This window comes from Lissotriton vulgaris, chromosome 12 (genome assembly GCF_964263255.1).
Source record: "Lissotriton vulgaris chromosome 12, aLisVul1.2, whole genome shotgun sequence".
Taxonomy (NCBI): Eukaryota; Metazoa; Chordata; class Amphibia; order Caudata; family Salamandridae; genus Lissotriton; species Lissotriton vulgaris.
The window spans coordinates 152,658,672-152,677,781 of record NC_141700.1 but is presented as its reverse complement, the minus strand read 5'-3'; the positions used below and the strand labels follow the sequence as shown (position 1 = coordinate 152,677,781).

Sequence of the window (19,110 nt, the reverse complement as noted above, 5' to 3'; positions counted from 1 at the left end):
GCCGAATCTGTCCGTCAACGCGGACCAGATTGGGAGGCGTTCCTGTGTTTTCTTCCGTGGGCGTGGCCACAGAAGAAGGATGGGCGTGGCCACAGAAGAAGGATGGGCGTGGCCACAGAAGAAGGAAGCCGTGCGTTTGTTTTCGTCATTCCGTGACGACGAAGTCCAGGTGAGTGCTTTGTTTGTTTACCCTCCGTGCTGGGGCTAGGGGAGGCTCCCTCCCGCTATCCGTGTGTCCGTTCCCGCCCCCGCACCTCTCCTCCCGCTCTCCGTGTGTCCGTTCCTGCCCCGGCACCCCCCCTCCCGCTCTCCGTGTGTCCGTTCCCTCCCGCTGATTCTCCCTCCTTCCCTCTCTGGCTGCTTCTCTCTCGCCCCCTCCCCTGGTGGCCCTGTCGTGGAATGGGGTGTATGTCGTCCGCAAACACCATGAGGCAGCGGCAGGGACGAGCACACAGCACCCCTCAAAAGCGTGCGTCCGTGTATGACCCTTGCTGCGTGGGGGGCCGGTGAGCCGACCGATGTGCACGGCGGCGCATTCAGGGGGTCCTGGAGAGTCAGGCGTGTGTCGCTCTTACAGCTCCCACTACCGCACCTTCCTCCGCCCTCAGTCTTTGTGAGGTAGTGTCGGGCTGGTCACTCAGAGCTCCCTCGCTCCTCACAGTATTCAGCAGGAGGATCCGGGCAACAGCAGGCCCGCCGCACCCTTGTTCGCTGCCCGGACAGAATTTGTCCACCTACCCTGTCCCCGCAGAGCAGCACGAGCCGGGGCTCCCAGTTTCCAAGAGTGGGCTGGTACAGTGATGACGCCCACCAGTGTCCTGTGCTACGGACGGCCGAGTGGTCAGTGCCGAGAGCTCCACACTTTAAGGAGGGGGGTCAGTACTCACAGAATTATGGCGCTATAACATGCCCCATTTTCACGGCGTCCTCAGTCCCAAGGCACAGCCCGGTAGTGTCCTGCCTGCAGTTGCCTGATTGTGCCTCCGTGTGCCCCTGTTGCCTGCTTGTGCCTCTGTGTGCCCCTGTTGCCTGCTTGTGCCTCCGTGTGCCCCTGTTGCCTGCTTGTGCCTCCGTTTTCGTGCCCCTGTTGCCTGCTTGTGCCTCCGTTTTCGTGACCCTGTTGCCTGCTTGTGCCTCCATTTTCGTGACCCTGTTGCCTGCTTGTGCCTCCGTGTGCCCCTGTTGCCTGCTTGTGCCTCCGTGTGCCCCTGTTGCCTGCTTGTGCTGTGTAAGTGTGTGTAGAGTGCTCTGTGTGGGTGTGTGTGGGGTGCTTTGTGTGGCTGTGTGTGTGCTGTGTAAGTGTGTGTAGAGTGCTTTGTGTGGCTGTGTGTGTGGGGGGCTTTGTGTGGCTGTGTGTGTGGGGGGCTTTGTGTGGCTGTGTGTGTGGGGGGCTCTGTGGCTGTGTGTGTGGGGGGCTCTGTGTGGGTGTGTGTGTGGAAGGGCTCTGTGTGTGTTTAGGAGGGGCTCTCTGTGGGTGTTTGTGTGTGTCATTTGCGAGAGATAAAGCTAGTGGCATTGTAAATGACAATGCCATGTATTTATGTTAAAACAAAACATAAATAAAAATAATGTCAAGAGCAATGCCAATAGCTCTAACTTTAACAAAGGCAAAACCATTGCATTGTAAATGCTTGTTTTTCTCTCAGTCATAAATGCCTGAGAGCGCGATATCTCTCTTGTGCCCTACAGGTTATAGAGCCCTTTGCATGACATGACGTCACATAGCACCACTAATGATCAAGCATACATTTTAATGTATTTATCTTCCACAAAGAAAGTGGAGAAAATCTATTGACTAACTTTCTTGAGATATCCCAGTAACAAAAATTGCCAAAAACAATGGATAAGCCACTAATTTCGGGTCCCAGTGTAGCGCGCTATTCACTATAGCGCCTCAACGCTTCGTGAGAGGTAGTTAGCAGAACTATATAAATTAAATTGCAATACAGTGGCAGACGGGTTCTTTATTCCAAATGATTACTCATTTTGTCACTCTATTTGCGTACGAAGCTTTTTAAAGCACCCTGAAGCAAGCAATTACGACAGAAAACGAAAAATACTATATTTTGTTTGCTTTTTTATACAAATCACATAACATTCACATAATGCGCCTAGAATAAGTTACACGCTGTTTGGAGGGTTTAAGAAATCGCAACCATCTGTGTGTACGTACCTCGATGACGCAGGGTAAATGTAGGATTATGAGGGAGCAGTCAGAGGCATCATGGTGGTGGTTGCCTTGAATAGCTGGCGAATGTCTGCACGTCGTGCTGGGTGGATGGCTTCCTGGGATAGTCGATGCCTATCTAGTTTCCCTACAGACTGCTCCCGCTACGTCACTATGGTAACAACCATCAACAATGCATGAGCCGCCTCCGGGAGATTGGCGGGCGCATCCTCCAACCAGGAGCCTCGGGAAGCGAGCGAAGCCAAACTATGTTTTCCCCACCGCTGTGTGTTTTTGTGCGGGCGAAGAGAAGTATTGTGCCCAAACTGGCACGTAGGGGGCCTGTGTCTCCTACCCTCGCCGAAGAAATGGGCGTGTGAAGGATGGCTACCGCTACCGCAAGTATTTCACGACTAAACTGAAAACTAAAGGGAAAGAATCGAGAAGAAATAACCTGATGGTAGAAAATGATCAGGACACATAAACATATCAAATAGCCAGAATCAAACAAGCATTTGCAGTGCAATCAGTCTCGCCTTTGGGACCTTATATGCAGAGCTTTAAGTGTGATAAAAAGGGGGGGTGTCTCTCAAAGGGGCGCGGTCATTGTAATTAAGGGCGAGGCTTAAAAACAAGTAAGCCAAAATCTGTGATTAGCAGGGCTCGAGACGGGGTACCACGCGGGTGGACGGCGTCCCCCACTTATTTTACTGGGAGCTCGATAACTGGAGGCAAATGGAGACACACATACACTCTTTGGCATCTCTGGGGCGAGATCGGAGCCCATTCAGAATGCTGCTCACACGCTTGCTTCTCTGTTTTTTTTTTTTTTAGATCTGTTTATTTTCATCAACATCCAACTTACACAATAACCAATTACATCAGTATGTGTCCCTTCCAAACCCTCCATCAGCATTCATTGATAGTATACTGTGTACAAGGACATATCCGGTAGACTAATTCAGGGCAATCAGTGTCCAACTGTTGTTTAGCGACTGTGCGGTTCAATAGTCCCGTATCACAACAGTAGTGTCCGAATGCAATGTATATATTTACACTTTGCAGAGCCATGCAGTAATCATCCGAAAACTATCCCACCCTCGCTAATCCCGCCCCCAAACCCACCCACTCCCACCGGCGTGTCATATTCTACAGCCCATCATAACACAACAGTATACCTCAGCAGCGCTAAATAGTCAAGGGGGGTCTGTGCTGATGTTGTCCTCCCATAACACAGCTATCTCAGCGGGTGCTTCACTCATGCACTCCTACACCTTTCAATAAGTGTACTCACTCACGTAATTCTAGCCTCTGCAAGCGCACTGGAGTCCGTGGCTGAATCAAAGTCTGGGGCCTTTAAATCTATGACTAGGCCCTCCCATGCCCATGCAGCCTCTAGTGCCTTGTCGTATTAGACCTTCGGGCCTGTTGTAAACGAACAATGCTCTCGCTCCCTGCCCGCTGGCTTCTCTGATGCAATCTCATCTAAGGGGTGAGCAGGGGAGGCAATGAATCTGATGGTGCAAGCCACCTTTCGTGACGCCACTTCCTGTTGTGAAGTCAGCGCCCCCCCCTTTTTTTTTAGGACTTGTGCCCTGGTGATTCGCATAGCGTGCCGCCTCACTTGTATTTTGCTGTTTCTGTCATTGCATTCAGATATATGATACAACAAGTGACATCATACCTGCAAGTCAGGACTATTGGCTTTATCAAAGGTTGTTAGTTGCATAAGATATAGTTGCATAAGATAAATAAGCAGCAACTGTGGCTTGTATATAATATTGAAAAAGCTTACACTTTAAGCCCTGGTGACACCACAGCAATGTTGCTGCTCCTGAGTTTCAAAAAGAGAAGGGAAATCCAGAGTGAAAATGACTCTCTTTAAAGGATTTCCCTTCCCCTACAACGCTTACCTGGCATGACGTCATGGCGACTTCTCCACTAGTGGGAAGTGAGCAGTGTGAGCATACGTACATCGATGTGCCTGCTGTTGCTGCAGTCCGGAAAAAAACGGACCGCCTGTACCAGGGCACAAAACAGAGCCCGATCGGGACCCGTTTTGAGGCCCCCTTTAAAAACTGCCAGTGCTTAGACCCGGGCCACTTAAAGCCCTGCTTTTATGAATTTAGCTATGCAGCACATTACCCTGGGTGCTGAAACATCTAGTGTTCTTTAACATGGTGGAAAGTAAGCACCAAACTGCGTGACACGCCAGGTATGGGAACACATGGAGAGAAATATTGCCTTTCAGTGGGAAATGGTATGCCAACTCCCAGCCTTTACTATCCACTGATCCCAATACAGCCACCGAGCAATTCCTGGATTGGCTGGGTTCTGCTACCAATTCACTTGTACCCCTTAAATACGCTACTAGAAACAGATCGACCCCCTCTGCTCCTTGGTTTACTGAAGAACTCAGGAACCAGAAACAACTCTGTAGGAATAAGGAGAGGCATTGGCGGAAGTCGTACCATGAAGAAAGCAAAACCCGTTATAAGGAAATGCTTGCTAAATATAAAGATATGATCAACGAGGCCAAGAGGAAGTACTTTAGCGAACGGATAGAGCAAGCCAAGAACTCCACTAAACAGCTCTACGATACCACCAAGCAGTTAGCAGGAAAATCCCCCGATTTAAATCCTTCTCCCTCTCAGTCCCTTTGCGACGCATTGGGAACTTTTTTCTTCACCAAGGTCAATGACATCTACGCCGCTTTCTCTGCTAACGCTAATAACTCACCAACAACCATTAACTTTACACCTCCAGTGTCTTTACTTACACAGTTTAAAGACATCACAGAGGCTCAAATAGCGGACTTTATTTCTACGATCAAAACTGGTTCAGCCTTAGATCCATGCCCTTTTAAAATACTTCCTCCAGTTATGGTTATGGACACGTTGATACCGGTAATTACCCACATCTGTAATGGCATGTTCAGATCAGGGATCTATCCGGAAATCCTAAAAAAACCCTCCTTAAACCACTCCTAAAAAAGCCACATCTTGATAAGGATGACCTGAAAAATTATCGACCGATAGCCAGTCTTCCATTCTTGGCAAAAGTTGCAGAAAAAGTGATGAATTCGCAGCTATCTGAATTCATTGAGGAACATCACTTACTGGATAGTACCCAATTTGGGTTCCGAAGTTCCATGGCACCGAAACCGCCTTGATCAAAGCTGCGGATGACATCAGAATCATACGAGATCAAGGAGGTACAGCAGTACTGGTGCTATTAGATTTATCTGCAGCTTTCGACACGGTCGACCATTCGATTTTGGTCGATCGTGTCGATAAAATGGGCATTCAACAAACAGCCAAAGATCTACTGGCCTCCTTTTTGTCAGGTAGAACTCAGGCTGTCACTCTGGGATCATTCCAATCGACTAATTTGTCTCTGCCATGTAGGGTCCCTCAAGGCTCATCCCTGAGTCCAACACTTTTTAATATCTATGTGTCGGACCTTGCAAACATCATTTGAGCACACGGGATGAGCCTAACCTCATATGCAGATGACACTCAGTTAGTCCTGGCCATCAAAAATAACGGCCTAAAGATGGCCGAGAGCTTCAAAGAAGGGATGCTGGCAATTGGAGACTGGATGGCCTCCAATTGTCTAAAACTCAATTCAGATAAGTCAGAGGTTGTCATTTTTGGACAACTTACTCCAAGCTGGTCCCCCGCTTGGTGGCCTGCGTCTTTTGGAACCCTGCCTAATCCCTCCTCTAAGGTAAGGAATCTGGGAGTGGTTTTCGACGATCATCTCAACTTCGCTGCTCATGCCAACCAAGTAGCTTCCTCAGCCTTCCATAAACTTCGCCTAATAAGGAAAATCATTCCCTTCCTCCCTGAAAGTGCCGGGAAAACCTTGGTAAGTTCCCTAGTGTTGTCTTCTCTCGACTATTGCAATCGTCTTTTTGCCAACGCTCAGTCCAGGGTACTTAATAAAACGCAGACAATACAGAACGCGGCAGCAAGATTACTCGCCAGAATTCCCAAACACAAGTCGGTGGCCGACACTATCAGAAAACTTCATTGGCTCCCAATCAGAAGCCGGATTAAGTTCAAAACTCTCTGGATTGTTTACAAGGCACTGCATAAACAAGGACCTCAGTTTCTTAAAAATCAGCTGATCCCCTACTGTCCCTCTAGGGCACTGCGATCCACTACTCTCAACAACTTAGTGGTGCCTCGTACCAAGACCGTCTCCTGGGGAGACCGTCGGTTCCTGGCCATGGCCCCAAAACTGTGGAACACCCTACCTCAGTCAATCCGGACTAGTTCCTCCCTCTGGACCTTTCGTAAACAGCTAAAAACCTGGTTGTTCAACCAGTAACTTCTCAGATTATACATAAGCAGTTGGTGAATCTGTTGCAGATGTCGCAGCGCCGAGACGCCTACGGGCATTTGTTCGCGCTTAATCAAATGTCATAAATAAATAAATAAATAGTCCAAAGCTCTGTTTTTAATATAAAATCAGGGCCTTCGGAGGTCATAAAACCGAAAATGCAAGATTTGAAAAAAATAATATTGTCTACGGGTGCTTGTTTGTGGAAGACAATTTCTAAGAACTGGAATCTAGAGAAGGCTAAAGTGATTCTGGTATTTTACTGACCTCTGCTGGTCGTTTTCTCTCAAGAAAGTTAAATCGAAGCAGTTGCCAGAAAAATTTAAAAAAGAAAGTCCCTCAGCAGAAAGCAATTCTGGCATTTTACTGACTTCTACTGGTCCTTTTTAGGGCTCGTCCTATTCCATTCCGCAGGAATGAATAGGACAAGCCCTATTGGGGTGAAACTAAGAGCTAAACTAAGCTCTTGAAAATGCGGATTTCCAGAAGTGCACGAGACCTCGATGAGGTCTCGTGAACGCGCTTCTATCCGCCCGAGCCGCCTGCCTCCACATCAAAGCCATCTGTTGCTTTGCGCTCGGCCTCAGGCCGGCATTTCTCCTCCCCTAATTATTCACTGCATGGCCGGCCGGCACATCAAAGGCTGCTGCTCCTCATGCGTCTCGTTCGTTATGTAAGTGATGTGGGCACGCTTTAGGAAATATTTGCTCGTTTCCGGATTTTGAAGCCCCTGTGCTTACATTTGTGATGGACTTTTTAAAAAAATAATGAAATGATGCCTCATAGCTTAGCTTGTCTTTTCAACAACCTCGCCTGCCTTCTGGCAAGCCTTTGACACGATTATTCGGGGTGTTTCACACAGCATGTTATGACTATTTTGCATGGTTTTCAATTATGGTTCTGTTTCTGGCATGGGTAGACTTAATTGCATTTTTGTTTCAGAGTGCAATCTCCGATGGGTGATTAGCTCACGTTTCTGAAAGAAAATATCAGAGCCAGTTTAGCTATTGGCCCGTGATTTTCTTACTATGCATTCAGTCACGTTTGTGTCCCTTGGCTGCGCTTACCTTATATCTTCATAACTTTGTTTAATTGTCTATTGTATCTGCTTTCCTCGGTTGTTCACGAGCGCCCGAGCCGCCTGCCTCCACATCAAAGCCATCTGTTGCTTTGCGCTCGGCTTCAGGCCGGCATTTCTCCTCCCCTAATTATTCACTGCATGGCCGGCCGGCACATCAAAGGCTGCTGCTCCCCGTGCGTCTCATCACCCTTCCTCCCTTGTTTAGAAGCCTGTGCTGGCCTTGCAGATTTATCTCTTCAACACTGTGAACAATGTTGCATGGAAAAGCAAGTATAATGGAGCCATTGGGCATTGGTAAAGGACACTGAATATGACGGCTATAACGGGCATCAACAGATATTGTTTTCTTTGGCATTGTTCAGTGCAGCCAAGGTTCATTTTGTGCAGCTGCTGATGAACACACACAGTCTGATGTATGTCTTTGACGACCTACCAACCCCATCACAGAGGGGCTTTTAGAATGCCCACTCATCTCCATTAACTTTTACTGTATTGTCTAAAAATGGACAATACATGGGAGATATTACAGCAACATATTTGTTCAAGTGTTATTTACATATTTTGTAAATGCACAATAGAGGTCTTGTGAAGTTATACTTTTTATTTTCGATGCCTTATGTTAATTATCACTGGTTGAGCTTACAGTAAATCGTTGTCTCATGTGAACTAGTTAGTTTACAAATTCGGCTGCAAAGTTAATTTTGGCCTGTGCTTAAAGTGAAACCATTGTTCGCATATTTTACAGAGGCAGAGTTCAAATGCGCATGTTTTCAGGATGTTAGTTCTCTTGGTGTTGTGCATGTGTCAGCTCAGCTAAACCAGATGCATGAGCTATAAACACAGAACAACATTTTGGGATGATCCATCAGTTCTATTGCATTAAACTGCATGCACTTCCAGTGACTGTGGTAATGGCAATGATATCCTGCGCATAAAAAGTATTTTCTTATGGATAAACAAGACATTTCACTGTTTTAGTCAACATGGTTGTTCTTGAGAGTGTAGAAAGTTGTCAAGAACCCAGGAATATGCTCAACTCCACACCACCGCTCAACTCCACATCACCGCTCAACTCCACATCACCGCTCAACTCCACATCAACGCTCAACTCCACATCAACGCTCAACTCCACATCACCGCTCAACTCCACACCACCGCTCAACTCCACATCACCGCTCAACTCCACACCACCGCTCAACTCCACATCACCGCTCAACTCCACATCACCGCTCAACTCCACATCACCGCTCAACTCCACACCACCGCTCAACTCCACACCACTGCTCAACTCCACACCACCGCTCAACTCCACATCACAGCTCAACTCCACACCACCGCTCAAATCCACATCACCGCACAACTCCACATCACCGCTCAACTGCACACCCCCGCTCAACTCCACACCACCGCTCATCTTCACACCACCGCTCATCTTCACACCACCGCTCAACTCCACACCACCGCTCAACTCCACACCACCGCTCAACTCCACACCACCGCTCAATTCCACATCACCGCTCCATCCATCCATCCCCCCACTCCATCCATCCATCCCCCCACTCCATCCATCCATCCCCGCACTCCATCCATCCATACCCGCACTCCATCCATCCATCCATTCACCCGACTCCATCCATCCCTCCCTGCCCCACACTCCATCCCTCCCCCGCCCCACACTCCATCGCTCCCCCGCCCCACACTCCATCCCTCCCCCGCCCCACAATCCATCCCTCGCCCACACTCCATCCCTCGCCCACACTCCATCCCTCGCCCACACTCCATCCCTTGCCCTCTTTCCCTGCCTCTATCTCTCACCCTGCCTCTATCTCTCGCCCTCCCTCTATCTATCTTTCGCCCTCCCTCTATCTATCTATCGCCCTCACTATCCATCGCATCACCACAGCATCACTCAGGGGCACCACAACATCACTATGCGCTACCAGAGCATCACTGAACGCCACAGCATCACTTGTCGCCGCCACAACATCATTCAGAGCCACCACAGCATCAATCTGTGCAACCATTCAACAACAACTGATTCAAATATGTTCTCTCAATGTTTCAAACTTTATTACAAATGTCACAAAAAATTTTTAATATTTCACTTCTGTTCTTGTATTTTCATCACAATAAAATACACAAAACATAATCTTCCAAAAAGTTATTTGCAAAAGTTTAAGCTATTGCCATTATAAATTACAATAACTTTTATTTAAGAATTAAATATTGAAAAAAATACAACCCATTGTTATTTTTAATATTAATACATCTAAGTCATGTAAATACAACACATATTGCATTACAAATGCTATAGGTGTCACGTTTGCAAAAGTTAACACTATTGGCATTGTAAATTAATTGTTATTAATTTCGCTATTTTCAAAACAAAAACATAAATAAAAAATTTGTCATTTACAATACTAATACCTCTAACTTTACTAATGCGAGCCCTATTGCATTGCAAATGCTTGTTTATTAAGACAGCTAAATAGAGGCAGTTGAACAGAAAAAAAAGTCCCTAAGCGGGAGCAGACAAGTCCTAGGGCTGACACAAGTCCCACTGCCCACAAAGTACATACACATATAGTCAAGTCAAGTTTATTGTTTACAATTATTAAAAATTATTACAAAAATACATATGAGAATCATCATTAAAACCAATAAATACTGTGCTTAACCTTTAACAAGTTTGATTGAGTGGACCATATAATTAAAAACGATCTCTATTATTTCATTTCAGATGTATACTTCTGTGCGTGGATAAAAGTTCTCAAGTATGCAATTTCTCTTCACATGACTCCCCTGTTTCCACTTGTTGTAAGAGAGATTGTACCTTCCTCATACATTTAACCCCCCTAGAAGCCAACATTGGGGACGATCCATCTAGCCATCGAATTACAGCTTGCCTGCATGTTCGAATGTTCAGTTTATTAAAAATGTTTTTTAAGAACCGTTTCCTTAATTCCATGAGAGCTGGGCAAGCACATAGCAGGTGAATTAATGTTTCATTTTGATACCCGCATAGGCGGCACAAAGGGTCCGTGTGACTACCTTTCCAGGATGGTAAAAGGTCCTTTGAAAACTGTAGGCCCAGCCGATATTCTATATATCTTTGTTTTATAGGCATGTTAAAATGGCTTTCTAAGTAAGGCTGTGGTTTTATCCCGGAATAAGAGTTTATCACTGTCCAACCGTGTCGTCGTTTTGCAATACTTGATTTGTCTTCCAGATAGGATTTCCATTTGACAGCTTTGTTTGTAATTATATCAAAGCTGTTTCTATCTGGCACCAGGTCCCACGTTGATTCCAGACCTATACAACTCAAGGATTGGGACAAGACAACTCCCCAACTGTGGGGGGGGTGCTTTTCCATCTGGGATTCGATTTCTTTCCAGCACAGGTTGTCCAGGGAGCCTTCTTCTGATATACGTATTTTGTGACAGAGTTTCACAAAAGTACCCATACTGCAATACTTCTGGTTCAGCAGGCCGAATTCTAATCGAACCTGCGCCGGTGATGCTGATTTTGGGAGGTTTAACGCCACCTTGTATACTTTAGTTTGTAGGCTGTTTAACAGCCACGCCTCTTTACCGCACCAGGTAACCAATGCGTATGACAAGGTGGATAGTGTTTGCGCTTTTATCACGTTCAGCAAGTGTGTGTAGTTTGGGCAACTTAGTTTATTCTGTAGTTGTCTGTAAGCGTAAATCAGGGACTGCGCTTTTGCCTTTAGATCTAATTTGTGTTCTTTGTTTGTTTGGCCGCGCCCCAGTTTCAGACCTAGGTACTTGTATGATGCTTCCTCCTTTATTGGGGAGCTGCTTGCGTACCATTTAAATGTTGATTTTTTTGGGTCTACAATGCGGACCACTTTTGTTTTGTTTTTATTTAGTTCCAAGCCTTCATGTTCCAAATAGGTTACTAGATTGTTGATCATCCTTTGCAGGCCTATTGGAGTTTGACTCAGAACAGCAATGTCGTCCGCATACTGCAAGAAGGGAATTGGGGTTTTTGACAGGTGTGGTGGATGACCTTCCCCGACCTGCATGTGACTGACGATGTCTGCCATGTAAAGATTAAATAAACTTGGGGCCAGTACACAGCCTTGTTTTAGGCCCTGTTGTATATCAATTTCGGCCGTAATACTGCTACCGTCTCCCAATTTTACTCGTGCCCAGGTGTAACTGTACAAACTCATTATTGCCTCCAGTAGGATCTTCGGAAGGCCCCATGCACTTAATTTTTTCCACAATCGGGTTCGGTTCACCCTGTCAAATGCTGCACGCAGATCTATAAAACAAGCGTAAAGTCTGGTCTTATTTGTTTCGGCTTTTGTTAGTGTACCCGTCCTAGGCCGGAAACCCGTTTGGAACATAGGAATTATCTTTGTGTCTTCCATCCAGTCTTGAAGATGTGACAATAAGCATGACCCATATAGTTTTGCCTCCACGTCCATCAGCGATATCAGCCTGTAGTTCCCCGGCTCGTTATGATCGCCTTGTTTGAAAATGGGGTGTATTATGCTCCCATTCCAGGACTTGGGAAGTTTGTTCTGTATGTAGATTGAATTAAAGAGCGGTGTTAAATATTCTGCCCAGAACTCAGGGGAGTATTTGAAAATGGCATTTGGAAGCCCATTTGGACCTGCAGCTCCCTCTTTTTTCAGGCGATTTATTATTTTTTGTAGCTGTTCAAATGTGACAAAGGTGTCAGAAGCTGGTGCCGTGTCTTCTGAGTTTTCTGGTATTACGGTGGGTCTGTTGGTAATTTCTTCTTTTTTCCAGTTTTTGCCGTTTGAAAGTGTCTTCCTCTTTTCCTCCTGTGGAGTATTTCGTATTCCTAGAATGTTTTCCACATGTTCAGAGTTTCTAAAGCATAGTTCGCACTCTATTTTACAGTGCCACATTTGGCCATCCTCCCTGTCAATAAACTTGTTTTTGACATGCTGGATCCACTTACTTTCTCCAATGCCTGCCTCCTGTCTTAAGTATTTGTCCTTTGTTAGTTTATTAATAATACCCCAGAATGATCGGGCATTTTTATATTTTCCAGCAATTAATAATTTTGTCCAGATTTCTTCTTGGTATGTTTTTTTGCCTTACTCAGCATGCTCATGTATCTTTTCCGCATGACTTTTAATTTTGCCTTATCTGTTTTTTTTTCCATTTTTCATCATTTTTACCTGCATCCGAACTTCGCGTGTGATTTTGCTTTTTTCCTCCCGCAAGGTAATGTTATACCATGGCTTCTTCCCGGTATTGATTCTTCCAGCCTTCTGTTTTATGGTTGGGGGGTTTCTGGTTAGGGCCTCACATAGGTATTCCCATGTTTTTATGGGGTTTTCTTTTTCTTCCGGTGTTAGTCTGAGCAATTCTTTTTTGAATTTGTCCATTGTTGGTTTTATGTCCTTTCCGCCCCATTTCAGCTTACGTAGATTACATTTTTCAGTGTGCTGAGTGACGGTATTTGGTTTTTGGGTCTTGCTGACCAACATTTTTATTTTGGTAATCAATGGGAGATGGTCGCTTTCTATACGTTGTCCTACCGTGAACGAACTCACCATTGATGACAAGCTATTGCTCATTATTGTAAAGTCTATTGATGACTTTCGATTGCCGCTTACAAAGGTTACCGGTATAACTATGTTTCCTTTCTCCTTCATAGTTAGAATTGAAAGGCCCAGGTCTCCGAAATCTTGAGTTATTTTGTCGTCTTTCATTAGATTGCTATTAAAATCTCCTGAGATGATCATAGGATATGATTCGTGAGAACTTTGTAATGCCTTGATCAAAGTTACTAGTATTAACAGTTTTTCGTTTTTCAGTTTCTTTTCCGGGTGTATATACACATTAAGCACTAATAGGTTGTGAATATGTGCCTTTGAATCTTGCCTCTCTGTGAGTTTTATTGCTTGTACCCAGTTTACCCCAGTGCCTACTTCTTCCACTTCCCATCTATACTGCTGAGTGATGTACGTTGTTAATCCTCCTCTCGGGTGTCCAAATTTAGAGAATTTTTTGTTTGGCAAGGACATGAAATTCTATGTAACCGGGGATGGAAACCTGGTTCAGATTCCAGGTTTCTTGTAGTAATATTAAGTCATGTTGGTCCAGGAAATTTGCAGTTTCATGGTCTTGCCCCATACTATTGAAGCCATGGACATTCCAGGAGCAAATGCTGATCGTATGTAGATTCGAAGCGATCGATTGCTCATTACAAGTTAGGTTTTCCCCTGTTTCCTTTTGGTTACCCAACGTTATCCATAGCTGTAATTTATTATTCTCATTTGTGCTTTTGGACTGGCTAGGAGCACTTATTGCTCAAGACCTTTGCAACCCAGGACCAGTCGGAGCTCTGTTCCTGAGTACATCCTTGTTCCACTGCTTTTACCTGTCTCCTTATATTTTGTGGTGTTTTTTGTGGAGTTACTGAACATGCACCCTTTAGGCATGATTTCTGGGTGTTCACCTCTTCCTTTTTTGTTTTTTCTATAATTTTGTTTTTTAAGAGGGGAAATGGATATTTGCTCCGTTGGTGACACCTCAGCTCTATGCCCCATGCTTGTGCTTTGGGCTGTTCTCAATATAGGTTTTTTGCACTTCTTTGTTTCCCTCCTTCTTACTATTTGATTGTTGCTGCTCATTATCTTTTATCCTTGATACTGGTGTAATTGGACTGGGTAGGTCAACTTGTTCCTGCGTTTGACCGTAGATGGCTGCCATGGGGTCCTTTAGGAAAAATAATTTTTGAATCCCAATCTTGTTTTGTTTTGGGCTGGTTGTAGATAGTTCAGGTGCAGACAGTAGTCTCTCTCTTTGTTGTTCAACCTTCTTCTCCCCTCTTCTAGACTTTTGTGTGCCCTTGTTTTTCTCTTCTTCGTTATTTTGAATCTTTTCACTTATATTCTGCCGCACTTTCCCGGATCTCATTTTTTCCAGCTTGTTTTAAAACCTTAAGGATACGTATTCCCGGCTTTCCGGGTTTTTCCCTTCCGTTTAGGGGCTAGGCGTGGTTTTAATATTTTGTTTTTGTTTTAATCTTTCGTACTACTCCTCTGGTCTGTTGTATTTACCCTGCCTTCACAAGTCCCTCCACAGCATTTGTGTGGCCGGAGTCCTAGAGATTCCACTCTGTGGTCTGATATTCCCGTTCTTTACCACTTGTACACTCGCACCTGCGAACTTGGGTCCTCATCGCTTCCCACTCTACTTTCCGCACCTCCTCCCAAGCCTGTCTGCTCTCTCTGGGTCCTGCCGAATGACTACTCCCCCGCCGGGTCACCTCCCCAGCTACCAAACCTTGCTAGATGTGGCACGAGGTGTGGGGTGGCTTGGGACACAACACACGACACAGAGTTGGAACAGCTGCCGTCAGGGAGGAACTGCGTTGAAGCTTTGCGGTGTCTAGCAGAGTGACAACTCTCTCTGTCGTATCAAGTCACTTTACAGTCTGTCTCGTCAAGATATGAGGTGGCTGCTTGAATCCCACTGTTGGGCCCTCAGGTCACACGTTCACAAGATCTTAGCACACGGTTAGTTTAATCAGTTTTATCAGGAGCTCCACTCCTCCGTAATTTTACTGTTGCCTGCGTTAATGCTGGTGCTTAAATAGTGCTTATTAGCTTTATAGTGCTTAATTAGTGCTTAGATAGTGCTTTAATGCCCTTAGCCCATTGCGCCGGTAACTCTGCCGAGGTTTGCTTCTCTCGCAGGAATGCTGCTCACTGCTGCTACCCTCTACCTGCCCTTTGCCTACTGGATTCCGTGACCGGCCCTTGAGTCTTAAAGTGACGGGCGGATGTTTTTTTCTGGCGTGCTTAAACAGCAGGGTATGGCTGGCTACGGCGTTTGAACTGTTGGCTAACGTTGTGGTGATTCAGGGGGGCTTCAGGGGCTTCAGGGACTTCAGGGCCTCAAGGCTCTCGGTGCTTCAAGGGCTTAGAGCTATCAGCCTGCTCCCTCCCGACTCGCACCCGCACCCGTCACCCGGCTCACCGCTTCTCGCCGCCTCTCTCCTTGCAGTGTGGTGCGGCGCGGCGCGGCCCGGTGCGGTGCGGTACGGTACGTGGAACCTCGGGATGCGGGGAGTTCTGGCTGCAAGAATGCCACCAGCTCGCTGCCTCCAAAGTTCGGCCCTTCGATCGGTCCTCAGCTCGCCGCCGCTCCGATTTACGGCTCTAGCTTTACGGCACCCACTCCCTGCAGCCGCTTCGCTCCAGCCGCTCCAGTCGCTTTGCTTCGCTTCACTTCGCTCGCTACGCTTCGCACTGCACTGCACTTCGAAAGGGCGTGGTAGCACTTCCGTTCGCCTCTCCGTACTCGAAGACACTCCTTACAAATACACATATAATTATATACTAATATATAAGTATATACTAAAGTATATACAAGAGGTCTTGAATGCTCAACCTAAAAAGGGATATGCTTTGTTCATCGTGTACTATGTGCAGATGCTGAAGTTTGCATGATTGCTGTGAAGACACATGGGTGTTTGTGAATTCTAACAGGCACAATTTATCATTGTTCGGCCCCTTTCCAATACCAGCTCACATGCCACTACAGCGGGAACCCTCCCTTTTTTGTTGTTCCCCGATTACATTTACTGCTGTCTAAAAACCACTTGCAGAGCAGTCTGCAGGCAAAAAACTCAGCAGGCCATTATTCTGTGAAACATGAGCTGCAGTTTCACTTCTCAAATCGCACTTCTGGAACAGAGAAGTTTGAATTACCTATATAAAATATGTTATAGGGCCCTTAGACTCTGCAACTTTCGCTTTGTACCAAAACACTTGATCAATCATGGGTTGCGTGTTTTAGGTCCCACCTGAGACGGTGCATGTTGTCTGTAGTGCAGTGGGATACGTTGCTAGCTTACAGTAAGCTTAGAGTCTGTCCATTGCTTACAATCAGTTGGCTACACTCTCACTTTTATTTGCTTGCTTCTGGTGCAGCGGAAACATTGCCCACCCTTTATACGTCACAAATACTTAATACATTCATGACATAAACATGCACTTAGCACATGCTTCTTGCGTGGTTTAACGGTTAATGTAAATGTTGCACTTGACATCATTTCCAAAGAGTGCATTCACCGTGGGGTTAGAGAATTTACTAATATGGTGTGTTTTAGAATAACATTGCTATATTAATTTAAGTCCTAATGAACTGAACTGTTCAGTGTGCAAATCCCTGCTCAGTATTTTAGTCTCCAGCAATGCTATTATCAGCTGCTGCGTTGTCCTGCAATCACTGAGGTCCACGCGCATTGAATAGGCTTTTTAAATCATGATGGCGAGGACTGGCTTGTGCACACAAAAAATTAACAACTTGGAATTTGAGGAGGGTGAGGAGCGTCGCCCCACTACTTTCTCGCAGTGCGAGAAGCAGAAACATAAAATGGTAATAACTTTCTGTTATTACCATTTTATGTTTGGTTGTGGGCGGGAGGGCGGGGCTGCTCTGCAGCAGGGTAGGGGAGGAGTGGTGTGCCTGCCCACTGCAGAGTGCGCAAAGAATGTTTGGTCCGCCCCCTGGGGACGTCCAAGCCAGTCATGTGCACTCTGCCATTCTCCATGTAGGCTACAATCCAGCCTGCATGGACAACATGGCTTCCCTATAAGCCGATGGCTGGGCAGCATCCCGACCAATCGCAACAATGCTTGAAGTTTTTTGATTGGCTTAGGGGAGGGAGCCTGGCTGCCTGCTTCTGCTTCCTGTTCCTGTTCCTGCCAGAGGCAGGAGAGCAGGACCAGAGAAGATGCGGGAACGGGCTGGCGGAAAGGTACGTTTCATTATTTTTTTTAAATTATTAAATTAACCCCCCAGTCGCGAGCCATGCCGGCCGCGACTGATCCTTGGAAGTGGTGCTGCAACATTAATTTTTTTTTAACCAGCAGAATTTATACCAACTATAGCAAGATGTGTGCCATCAATAGCATATATTCAAAAAAGGAGCACAGAGGGAAAAGAAACACAGGTCGCCCTCCACTCAAAAATCCATCCAAACACCTAGACCTGGTTTCTGAGGCGCCTATTTTCAGATTTATGCCAATAAAACGTATGCAAAATACTGTCATTTTCTACATTACATACACTCCTCTTTTTTCTTTTTTATGAGGTAGTTACACAACGTTTTCCGCCTCTCATTAAAATCCAGTTTTTACAATTAACAGTCTCCCAAAAGTTAAATACAAGGTCATTTCGACTGAACTCCGTGTACATTCAGCACCAAAGTGATTTCCTGAATAAGCAGGAAAACGTGTGAAAGACAAAAAATTATGTGAAAGACAAAATTACCCCTCAAGTGCGCACCACCAATGTGGTCAATGGTAGGTACTCACCAGTTGTGCCCACTTTTATCATCATCGGTGGTCATTTTGTCCAAAAGAAAAAGAGAAAAGGTGTCCAAGAAAAACTTAGGTGCAGTGAAGTGAACAGATCACATCACACGATGTGACCGAATGTGATTAAAATTGACAAAAACACTCTCATAGCAATCACTTTATTATTTACTGAGTGTATTTTATCAAATTAAAATAGGCAGGTTGCATCCTGCCTATTTTAATTTGATAAAATACACTCAGTCTCGGCGAGGGCTGGAATGGGCCTTAAACCCGTACATCTGGCCCGTGATCCAGGGGTGCAGGGGGTGTTTCCTCTCTAGCGCCTCTCGCGCGTGCGAGGCCCTTCGCAGAGGTCTGTGGAATTCTCACCCCTCAGTGGTCGCGGGGCATTGAGATACCAAGAGCAGTGGCTGCTGGGCCCTTTAAATTGGGTTTGAGGGTGTGTGTGTGGGGTGGGGGTTAGCTGTTGAAGAGGGGATAGAGATGCACTCCCTCCACCCACCTATGATAGGATTAATCACCCGACACTGCAGTCAGCCCAGGGCCTAGCTGTCAACCATGCAGCAGGTGAAGTGGCATAGGGGTGAGCGGGATCCCCTGCACCACAATTAGCCCAGGACTGTACTAGTAAATAAGGGTCCCTCCCCTGCCTCCATAGGGCTGTCACCCCGGGACTGTCACCTCGGCTCCCGTTACCGGGGCCCCTTCCCTGCTTGCATAGGGCTGTCAGCTCCCTTTACCAGGGCTCCTTCCGTGCCTGCATAGCGCTGTCACCTCGTGGCTGTCACCTGGACCCCCTTTACCAGGGCCCCTTACCTGCCTGCATAGTCCTGTCACCTCGGCTCCCGGTACGGGCCCCCTTCCCTGCCTGCATAGCGCTGTCACCTTGGCTCCCGTTTCCAGAACCCCTTCCCTGCCAGCATAGCTGCCTGCATAGGGCTGTCACCTCGGCTCCCAGTACAGGGCCCCCTTCTCTGCCTGCATAGAGCTGTCACCTCGGGGCTGTCACCTCGGCTCACGTTTCCGGGGCGCCTTCCCTGCCTGCATAGCTGTCTGCATAGGGCTGTCACCTCAGCTCCCATTGCCGGGGGGCCCCTTCCCTGCCTGCGAAGGGGTCACCTCGGCTCCCGTTTCCGGCTCCCTTCCCTGCCTGAATACGCCTCTCACCTCGCC

At 46.5% G+C, this 19,110-nt stretch overlaps 1 protein-coding gene across 1 annotated transcript in view; it reads right to left on the bottom strand.

Annotated features, from left to right (window-relative positions):
• The window catches only part of TTC24 (tetratricopeptide repeat domain 24), a 221,743-nt gene extending 219,465 nt beyond the window's left edge, over positions 1-2,278 (bottom strand). Inside the window, exon 1 of the mRNA XM_086947643.1 lies at positions 2,174-2,278. The gene's annotated coding sequence lies outside the window, so the exon portion shown is untranslated. The remainder of the gene's footprint in view (positions 1-2,173) is intronic.
• Positions 2,279-19,110: the final 16,832 nt, after the last annotated feature.